Below are 9,599 nucleotides of genomic sequence, written 5' to 3'. Positions count from 1 at the left end.
GGCACGGTGGCTCACGCCTGTAATCCTAGCACTCTGGGAGGCCGAGGCAGGAGGCTCGCTCAAGGTCAGGAGTTCGAGACCAGCCTGAGCAAGAGCGAGACCCCGTCTCTACTAAAAATAGAAAGAAATTAACCAGACAACTAAAAAATATATAGAAAATATTAGCTGGGCATGGTGGCACATGCCTGTAGTCCCAGCTACTTGGGAGGCTGAGGCAGGAGGATCGCTTGAGCCCAGGAGTTTGAGGTTGCCGTGAGCTAGGCTGATGCCACGGCACTCTAGCCCCGGCAACAGAGCAAGACTGTGTCTCAAAAAAATAAAAATAAAAAAATAAACGTTCAAAACTATTCTCTAGACCCACCATAAATCACTTTAAACAAAGATTGAATACCGGTGTCTTCCAATTTCTGACACCACAGTAGGGAGCAAACACGGCTCCCTATGTGGAGCTACATGGAGCTACATGGCTCCCAGTGGCTACACGGCGTCCACTGGCTACAGCAAGGCAGTCAGGTATGTCGATGGCAAAAGTGAGGGGCAGAGGAAACATGCAGGTTTCACAAAGGAAACAGCATTGGAATGAAACCTAAATGACTAACAGTGGTCAGAGAAACATTTCAGGCAGGGGTCAGATGTGGTGGCTCATGCCTGTAATCCTAGCACTCTGAGAGGCTGAGGCAAGAGGATCACTGGGGGTCAGGAGTTCGAGACCAGCCTGAGCAAGAGTGAGACCCTGTCTATACTACAAAAAAAAAAAAATAGAAAAAAATTAGCCAGGTATGGTGGTGTGTGCCTGTAGTTCCAGCTACTCTGGAGGCTGAGGCAGGAGGATCACTTCAGCCCAGTATTTTGAGGTTGCTGTGAGCTATGACGACACCACCACTCTAGCCCAGGTGACAGAGGGAGACTCTGTCTCCAAAAAAAAAAAAAATGAGGCAGGGAAGACAATGAGGTCTTGTTGATGGATTTAATATGTTAGAAGATAAGCTAGGATACTCTCCAGTAACTCAACAAAAGTGCTTTAAATACTAATGAGTTTAACTCACAAACATGAAGTCCAAGGGTAAGCAGTTCCAGGAATGCTTAGTTCAATGGCTTAAAAACATACTCAGGAACCCAATTGCTTTCCATTTGGGGTCTACCCTGCAAAGATTTGACTTTCATCCCATGTGCCCACCCTTATGGAGGCTGCCATAGCCTCAGTCATCCAATCCTTGCATAAACACAATCCTTGCATAAACACAATCAAAACCAGAACAGCCATTTCTCCTGGTGTGTCTCTTCTTGTCGGGGAATAAAACCCTTTCCCAGGAGACTGGATCTTACATCACAGTTGCATTATTGCCCATGCCTGAATCAATCACTTACAAGAAGAGTAGGATGATCAATTGGGTTGGACCAACCAACTTTCAACTGCATTGTGTGTAGAAAAGTCTATGAAGAACTTGAAACTCAATACCTGGACAAAATTGTGGTTCTGTTGGAAAGGAAAAATGGGATATTGACTCTCAGGTAGTAAATTAACAGAGTCTGCCTGAACTCTCAGCTCTCTGGCTTAGGTGAAAGGATAAATGTTGTACTCTTCATTGAGACAGGATCCATCAGAGGAGGAGCAGATGTGTGGGAAATTATGGCGAGATTTGGAACATACAGAATTTGGGGTGCCTGCGGGACATTTGGGGAATGTTTGCTAGGCAGTTGAGTATAGGGTCTGGGAGTCATGAGCAGAGTGCTGGTAGGTGAAGTCATAGGCATGAATAGAATTCTTGGTAGAAATACCAGCAATGAGAAGACAGGGTTATGAGAAATCCTTGAGGAAGATTCATCTTTAAGAGGAGAACAGAGAAAGAAAAATCAAGAAAAGAGGTTGAAAGACTGAGATTGAAAGAGGAAAAAGATATTTTCTCTTGAATTCTAGAGGAAGAACAAAGGGATGACAGTGCATAGTTTTGTCAGACTTTATTATGGGCTTTGCCACCATGCCTATGAACTGTCACACAATGAGAATAATGAAGTAGCCGGAAGTAAGAGTGAACAGGAAAAATTGATGGAGTACATGGGCAGAATGTTTTTGATTTTGCACAAATCATTTAGACAGGCCTCACTAATTTATTTTGTCTATTATATATACATAGACAGAAAATCTATTCTCTGCTCCCAGGAAAGGGGAAGCCTGCTATCATAGCTTTCCTTGAACACACAGTGCTGTTCTAGAAAGGTGGAGGAAGGGGACTGGAGAGTGCAGAATCCCTGCAGTATCATTGGTGACTTGGGCAACAGTCTAAAATCTTTATTTGAAAAAAAGTTAGGTGCTGCCTAATGGCTGCAGAGAACAATGTCAGCGGCTATAAAATCTTTAATGGGTGGCTCATAATTTCTTCCTTCCCTTCAAATAAAACTCATGGTTCTTTTTGCTCAGAGAGTTCTTGGATTATGACTTGATTTCAGTGCCACATTCCTCATGACAGCAACACAAGACAGCGGGTGGCAAGTGCCATTAACACCATTTTACATGGGGGAACCCAGAGAAGCCTGGGAGTGAGTCACATAGGGTCACGGCATGGCCAGCTCAGGGCCCAGAAACCATGTTCTCCCTCCAATTCCCCAGTGGATGTGACCTAGAGAGAAACAACCTATATGTGGGTAAACCCACAGCTTTCAAAGACCTTTCCCATCCATTTCCTTATTTAATTTAAGGCTTTGCCACAATCTTGCCACAGTGTTATATTTCCTATCTTGAACTTATCCCAACCATTCCTTCAAAGACTTAGAACTTCGATTATAAATTCCCTAATGATACACTGGCTATCCAGAGTCAAAGTAAATAATGATAATATCATTTCTTCTTTGGAAATGGAAAACGTTCTTTAAAAAAATAATAATAATATAATTTTTCCAGATGAAATGAAGCTTCTCCTGGAACAAAATGATAGTCAATGTTCCATTCAGAAAATGCCACTTGGAAAAGTCAATGAATCCATTTGGATTTCAAACTTCTGAGTCATTTGGGATCCCCTGATCTCTCTGCTTTGAAATTGTGAGCCACTTCCTATTCTTTTTATGACAGTTCAGAAGATTTACTGTTAGAACTTCTTATTTTTCCTTTCCTAATATTTTAATTTCTCTCATTCAGAATAAGTTGCAATCATTCTTTTTCAGTCACAAGATGGCTGCATTTGAGCTTAATATACAACCCCATGTAATCAGAGAGACGCGAATTAAAATAATCATAAGATGCCATTTCAAATGTTTCAGGTAGGCAAAGAGTAATAAATCTGGTAACACCGAGTGTTAGAGGTATGTGCTGTAGCAGGGACTCACGTGTTACCCAGGGCAGAGGAGGCTGGTACAAGCACTCGGAAAGCAACTTGACAAAACTTAGTCAAGCTCAAGTGATACAGATCCTATGACCCGGCATTTCCACTTCTTGGTGTTTCCTCTAGAATAACTCTTAACAGATGGACATAAATAAACACATACTGAAATATTCAGTGCAGGCCTATTAGCAATAGTGAAAAAGTAGAAGGAACCCAACTGTTCCTCAGGAAGATGAATGGATTGACTGTGTTTCATATTTAGCAGTGGACAGTAGAGACTCCTACAAATATCCATGTGCAGATGATCTCAAACACATTCTTTTTGGATAGAAAAGTTGCAAAAGGGCCGGGCGCGGTGGCTCAAGCCTGTAATCCTAGCACTTGGGAGGCCGAGGCGGGCGGATTGTGTGAGCTCAGGAGTTCGAGACCAGCCTGAGCAAGAGCGAGACCCCGTCTCTACTAAAAAAATAGAAAGAAACTATATGGACAGCTAAAAATATATATATAGAAAAAAATTAGCCGGGCATGATGACACATGCCTGTAGTCCCAGCAACTCGGGAGGCTGAGGCAGTAGGATCGCTTAAGCCCAGGAGTTTGAGGTTGCTGTGAGCGAGGCTGATGCCACGGCACTCACTCTAGCCTGGGCAACAGAGTGACACTCTGTCTCAAAAAAAAAAAAAAAAAAAGAAAAGTTGCAAAAGAAGAGTGTGGTACTGTTTAGGAAAAAATGAATTACACACATACAAACAGACTCTCATACACAAAACGTACACACTGAAAACATCAACAGGGATGATATAGACTGACTTTAGGATGCTGGTCATGTCACGGAGGGTATGAGAAGCGATGAGAACAGAATGATATTTTAACAGTCTCTATATTATTTTTTTGCAAAATTGAAAGATTGCAAAATAAAAATGAGAACTATCAACACTGTTTTCATCTTGCTGTTGAGTACATAGGGTGTGTTATATTCTCTGTCTTGCTCTACATTTGAAATATTTCATAGTTATACATGTTAAAATTGAAAGCTCCTGTTCTGGCAAAAGAGCCCAGCAGTAAAGGGAAGGTGATGACTAAATCAGATAGAAAAAGTCTGGAGCAGGACTTGGCACTGGTTTTCTGTAAATGGACAGAAAGTCCATATTTTAGACTGCAGGTGTTAGGTCACTGTCTCCACTACTCACCCACTCTGCTTTTGAGACAAGGCAGCCTTGGACAAAACATAAATGAAGGGGTGTGGCTATGTTCCAATACAGCTTTATTTACAAAAACAGACCTCAGGTTGGGTTTGATCCATGGGCCATGGTTTGCCTCAGTTTACGGTTTCTAGAGGTAACTGGTTTCAGCAGACAAGCCATCTTAGGCTACAAGGGTGATGCTGGGGCCAGGGAACATCCGGATCTTTTTCTAGAGAGTTATTTGGGCAGATAGACCATTACTGTCCCAGTCTAAGAACCCAAATCATCAATGCAGTATCTTTAGTAGCGGAGGCTGTGGCAGTATTAGAACTCGTAAAAATAATCTCTGAAGTTTAACATTGTTGGGGATTTTGCTTTGGAGGTTTCTGTTTGAGTCTTTCTTCACTTTGGTGGTGACAGCAAGTTTATGCCAGGTGTGCCTATCAATATTCAGCCCTGGGAGCCTCCCTTCAACCTTCCAAGGATGCCCGGGAATTCTTAGGTCACAGAAAATGTCTCAGCCCCATCCCGATCCCCATTCCTGCATAGCCCCGTACTGCCTTGACCTGACTTCTACAACTCAGTAAGGTCACCCTGGGAGGGAGCTCATCAGCTTAGCTGTACCCTTGGCCTTTGGTCACTTGCGTTCACCTGTCAGGAAGGATGACTCAGCACTGCTGTAGCCTTTCCTAGAAATCAGGAAACTGTATTGCTCAAGCTCCTGTTGGCAGAACCCTCTTCAGGTCTTGACACTTCTAAGAAGGGCTGATAGAAGGGCCCTGGGATGCTTTAGCTGCCTAGATACTCGACTGCTTTGGCCTCTGCAGCCCCTGTTCTGGTATCTACCATGGCCAGGCCCAAGGGCGTTCACTTAAGAGAAAAACACTTCCACCGCCTCTCTCTCTGCACCACCAGCTTTGGCCAACCCAGTCTGCTCAGGCCATCAGCATTCACAGTCCTGACACCCCTTGCCAAGTGACAACATTGCCAGGCCAGAAGGATGGTTCATAAAACCAACAGCATTTATTTATGAGTTTCTTCTGCTAGAAGCCAACTACAAGATGTGAGAGTAAAATGAAGTATCCTCATGCTGTCGTTCCTGGCAGTTGTCACAACATTCTTGAGAAGTTAATTGTACGCCAACCATTTTTCTGAGTAGCAAAGTGATTCAGGACAGAGCAGGATGCTAAAGTACTAAATTCAGGTCCTGGAGGGGCCCGGTGACGTATGCACACAGGGACAGTTGGTGAACTGGAGACAGAGGCATGCACGTTTGTTCTCTCCCCCAGGAACCCTACGCCACCAAGGGCTGGCAGAGGAGGAGCTTGGCTTCATTGCTTTAACGCCCTGAAGAAAAGAGGCTGCAGCCTCATAGACACCAGGGCAGAACGCCTCTGGCCTGTTTGCCTGTTTGGACACTGAGATGCCACGTTACTGCTGCTGGGTGTGAAGGAGGAAAGAAAGGAGACACAGGAAAGGATAGAAGAGCCTGAGGTGGTCCCAGTCATCTAGATTTCAGCAGCCTCTCTTCCCTTTCCTGAAAATTGGAGGTTTACTTTTCTTCTTAGGTTCCTGGGAGACACAACTTTTAAAGGTGATGCTTTGAAAAGTTTGAAAGCGTTCAAAGGACGCATGTTGTTAAACCGCCGCATCTACTACTGTTGACTATAGGAGCTTTGGTCCCAAATGAGTCTGAGCACGTTCTCTCCGACGACGAGGCGGACCTGCTGAGTGGCCGCACGCATTTCTGAGCCCGTCCACCCCGCGTGGGAAGCTGTTCCTGGAACCAGGATTTGAGGACCCGGCTGACTCTGTCAATCTTTCCTGGCTGGGACTCGCAAACTCTTGGTTGTGTTTACCCAGGATGTTAATAATTTTGGAAATCATTAAAATGGAACCAAAATACTTTCTTTTTAAGAGGCTACTGAGATCACAAGTCATTCTGCAAATATAATAAGCTGTGTAAGCTGAGTGTGTCCAATACTCGACACTTGCCATGAGCCAGCTGGAAGCGTGGCCATTTTCATATGACACCTCGTGTGTGGAACTAAGGAGGAATGAGAAGAGCCTTCTAAAAACTAGGCCTTAAAAGTGCAATAATTGTGTTGGACAAACTGTTTTAAAAAAAAAAAGAGAGAGAGAGGAAAAAAACTTTCTTTTTGTCCCCGCTCTCTGCTCTCAACTGCCCATTGTCATCTCTGTGACCTAACTCCCGTGCTTTCGCCAGTGTCATCATCCTAAGGAATCCCATTAGGATTTTAAGGGACCCGCTTAGTTGTCACTTTCTATGCTCTTCCTGTTCCCTCTCCAGGCAGACCCAATGCTTTTGCTTTGCACCCTCACTGTCATTTGGGGTCACTGGTGTTCATCAAAGTTACCTGAGACAATTCTTAAAAATACGGATCTCAGATCTCACCCAACCTACTGATTCAGAATGCTTTGGGGTGGACCCTGGAGTCTGCATTCTAAAGCACCGCAGGCGATTCAGATGTTGTTGCTGGCAGGACCACGACTGTGCGAACCTAGGCCATTGCTGCTGTTTTTAGCCAAGAGGCAGCGGTGCTCACCCGCAGCTCAGATTTCACAGCCAGGATGCCTGGATTTAAGTATTTTACATACTACTGGTTATATGATCTTGGCAATCTCTCATTGCCAAGATCGCATAACCAGTCCTCATCCATAAAATGCAGAAAACAGTAGAACCTACTTCATAGAACTCTGATAATTAAATAGGTTCATACAAGAAGGGAAGCTATCAGTGTCTGATGTGCTTTGAGAACTAATAAATATGTGCTACTAACATTAGCATGGATAAATTTATGACATTTATTAACAATTTGAGGAATTCAACATGCTTAATATTAAATTTTAGTCATTCTCTATACTTTGGGCTGATTAATATAATATTATAACTAATATTCGCTATTATAGCTATATAGTGACATATAGGGAGATTATTGTTGCATGTCCACTTTAGGGGGTGCATGTAAAAGGAATGGGAGTTCATTCAGCTCTGTAAGTGGTAAATACGCAGAGAGGGAGTGAATAAACATGAAGACGATGCTGATGACAACAGCTGTGTCGGGAGCTACAGCTGTGAGACGAGACGGTTGTCATCTCTGTTGCTGTGTAACTGCTAGTGTGCCTTGAGACTACTCAAGAAACTACAAACATTGAAAGTGGGAATTAAACTTTGAAGTCCATCTTTCCCTTTAGTCAGACCTCGGTTTGCCTCCTACAAGACACATTTGAGACAGAGTAAGACTCATTGCTCTGAGATTCCCATCCCCGTTGAACTTGTGTGATAGTGTCCTAACACAAAGACTGAAAATATAATACATTCCTGTAAGCAAGCTTTGCATTGGCATCAGACAGTTTTAATGCAACCTGGAAAATGTCTCTGTTCACTACCAGGAATTGGTTTTCACTATGAGAATCTAATTTATGACTCATTTGAATGATTTGAATATCTGTGTGCAGATGTCCCGTGCTAAATGTTATATATTACTTATAAGTCATGCTAAGCAGAGACGCAACAATTTTCCTAGTCTGTGTCCATTTCTAGCTTGAATACTCGTCTTTAAGAAACTTGCGAACCACACCCACCTTCCTTCTACTTTTTACTTATTAATTTTTCTAATCATATCCATGTCTAGTGGTTAATTTTGATGGCTCCGGAGGTAGATGCCTGGCTTTAAATCCTGGGCCATTGCTCAGTGGTCGTGTGACCTTGGGCAAATAACTCAACCTCTGTGGGCCTCAGTTTCCTTCATTATAGAGTAAGGATAATAATACCACCTCCCACTTCAGGCTGTTTTTAGGATCAAATGAAATATCTATCACCTAGAACATACTAAAACACAGTAAATGTTGGTTATTAACTATTATTGGTACTTCTGCAAACTGGCTCGAGCTATCTCTTGACAGCATTTGCTTTGCAATTCTGTGATTGTTCAACATGTGTGTGTTTCCTAACTGTATTATAAATTACTTGCTGACCATTTTGTCCCTCTCCTTGTCTTGGGGCATTTTCTGGGTGCCATCAACAGCAGTACACAAATGTACTATTTAGTCACTTCTCGCCTCCACCTGCCGCTGGGCAACCAGTAGTCAGCCCCGCCCCGCCTGTCTCTTCTCGAAATAAAACAACTCTACAGCACTAAAAGGAAAACCGCGGATCGCGCACTCCATCGTCCATTCCAACCAACCCCTCTGACTATTCTTCTCGTTGCAGGATGTTCGGAGGCTTCTCCTGTCCTTGTTCCTGGTGGCCGTGCTGGCGAGGGTGGCGGGAGCCCGGGAGAACCGGCCTGCGGGCGCCATCCCCTCGCCTTCCAAGGACGGCAGCAGCGACAACTCGGAGCGATGGCAGCACCAGATCAGGAGGTGCTGGCCTCCAGCCAGGAGGCCCTGGTGGTCACCGAGAGCAAGTACCTCAAGAGTGACTGGTGCAGGACGCAGCCACTGCGGCAGGCGGTGGCGAGCAGGGCTGGGGCAGCCGCCGTCCTCCCCCCTCTGCCGGGCCAGGGCGACTCCTAACATCCCGCGGCACGTGGAGGAGGAGGAGGAGGAGGAGGAGGAGGAGTCCTTCCCGTCCTGCGCCTTCTGCCGGCCCCAGCGCGTCACCTCCGTCCTCGCGGAGCTGAGTGCCCCAGCCTGGACCCGCCCTTCCGACTCAGAAAACTCCAGAAGGTGAAGCAGCGCAGGTGCGTGCCCGTGAACCCGAGCTACTCGGCCAAGCAGTGAGCGTCCCCAAGGGCGCAGGCCGCTCTGCACGCGCCCCCCGCCGCGGGTCGCGCCGCCCCCGTCCCCGTCCCCGTCCCTGTCCTCCGAGCCCACTCACGCGCTGCCTGGTGTCCCCACCCCCGCAGCGGCAAGCACGTCTCTTGGGGCTGACGGTGTCCTTGTCCAGCACGTGGACCCACCGCAAGTGGAGCTTTGCCGATGTGTCCCTGACCGACCCCGGCCCCACCAGAGCCTCCGGAACCGGGTTGTGGATCAGGCCCGAAGGAAAAGGCTGGAAAACCACCGCCACCCGCCACCCAGCCGTCGGAGTGACCTTGCAGGTGATGCGCTGCCAGTCCGGCAGTGGTGTTTCCA

General features: G+C 45.7%; 1 pseudogene; it reads left to right on the top strand.

Moving 5' to 3' along the window:
- The first annotated feature begins 441 nt into the window (after positions 1–441).
- LOC123629863 lies at positions 442–9,245 on the top strand (annotated as a pseudogene).
- Positions 9,246–9,599: the final 354 nt, after the last annotated feature.

This window comes from Lemur catta, unplaced genomic scaffold (genome assembly GCF_020740605.2).
Source record: "Lemur catta isolate mLemCat1 unplaced genomic scaffold, mLemCat1.pri scaffold_55_ctg1, whole genome shotgun sequence".
NCBI lineage: Eukaryota > Metazoa > Chordata > Mammalia > Primates > Lemuridae > Lemur > Lemur catta.
This window is presented reverse-complemented; position numbering and strand designations above follow the sequence as displayed.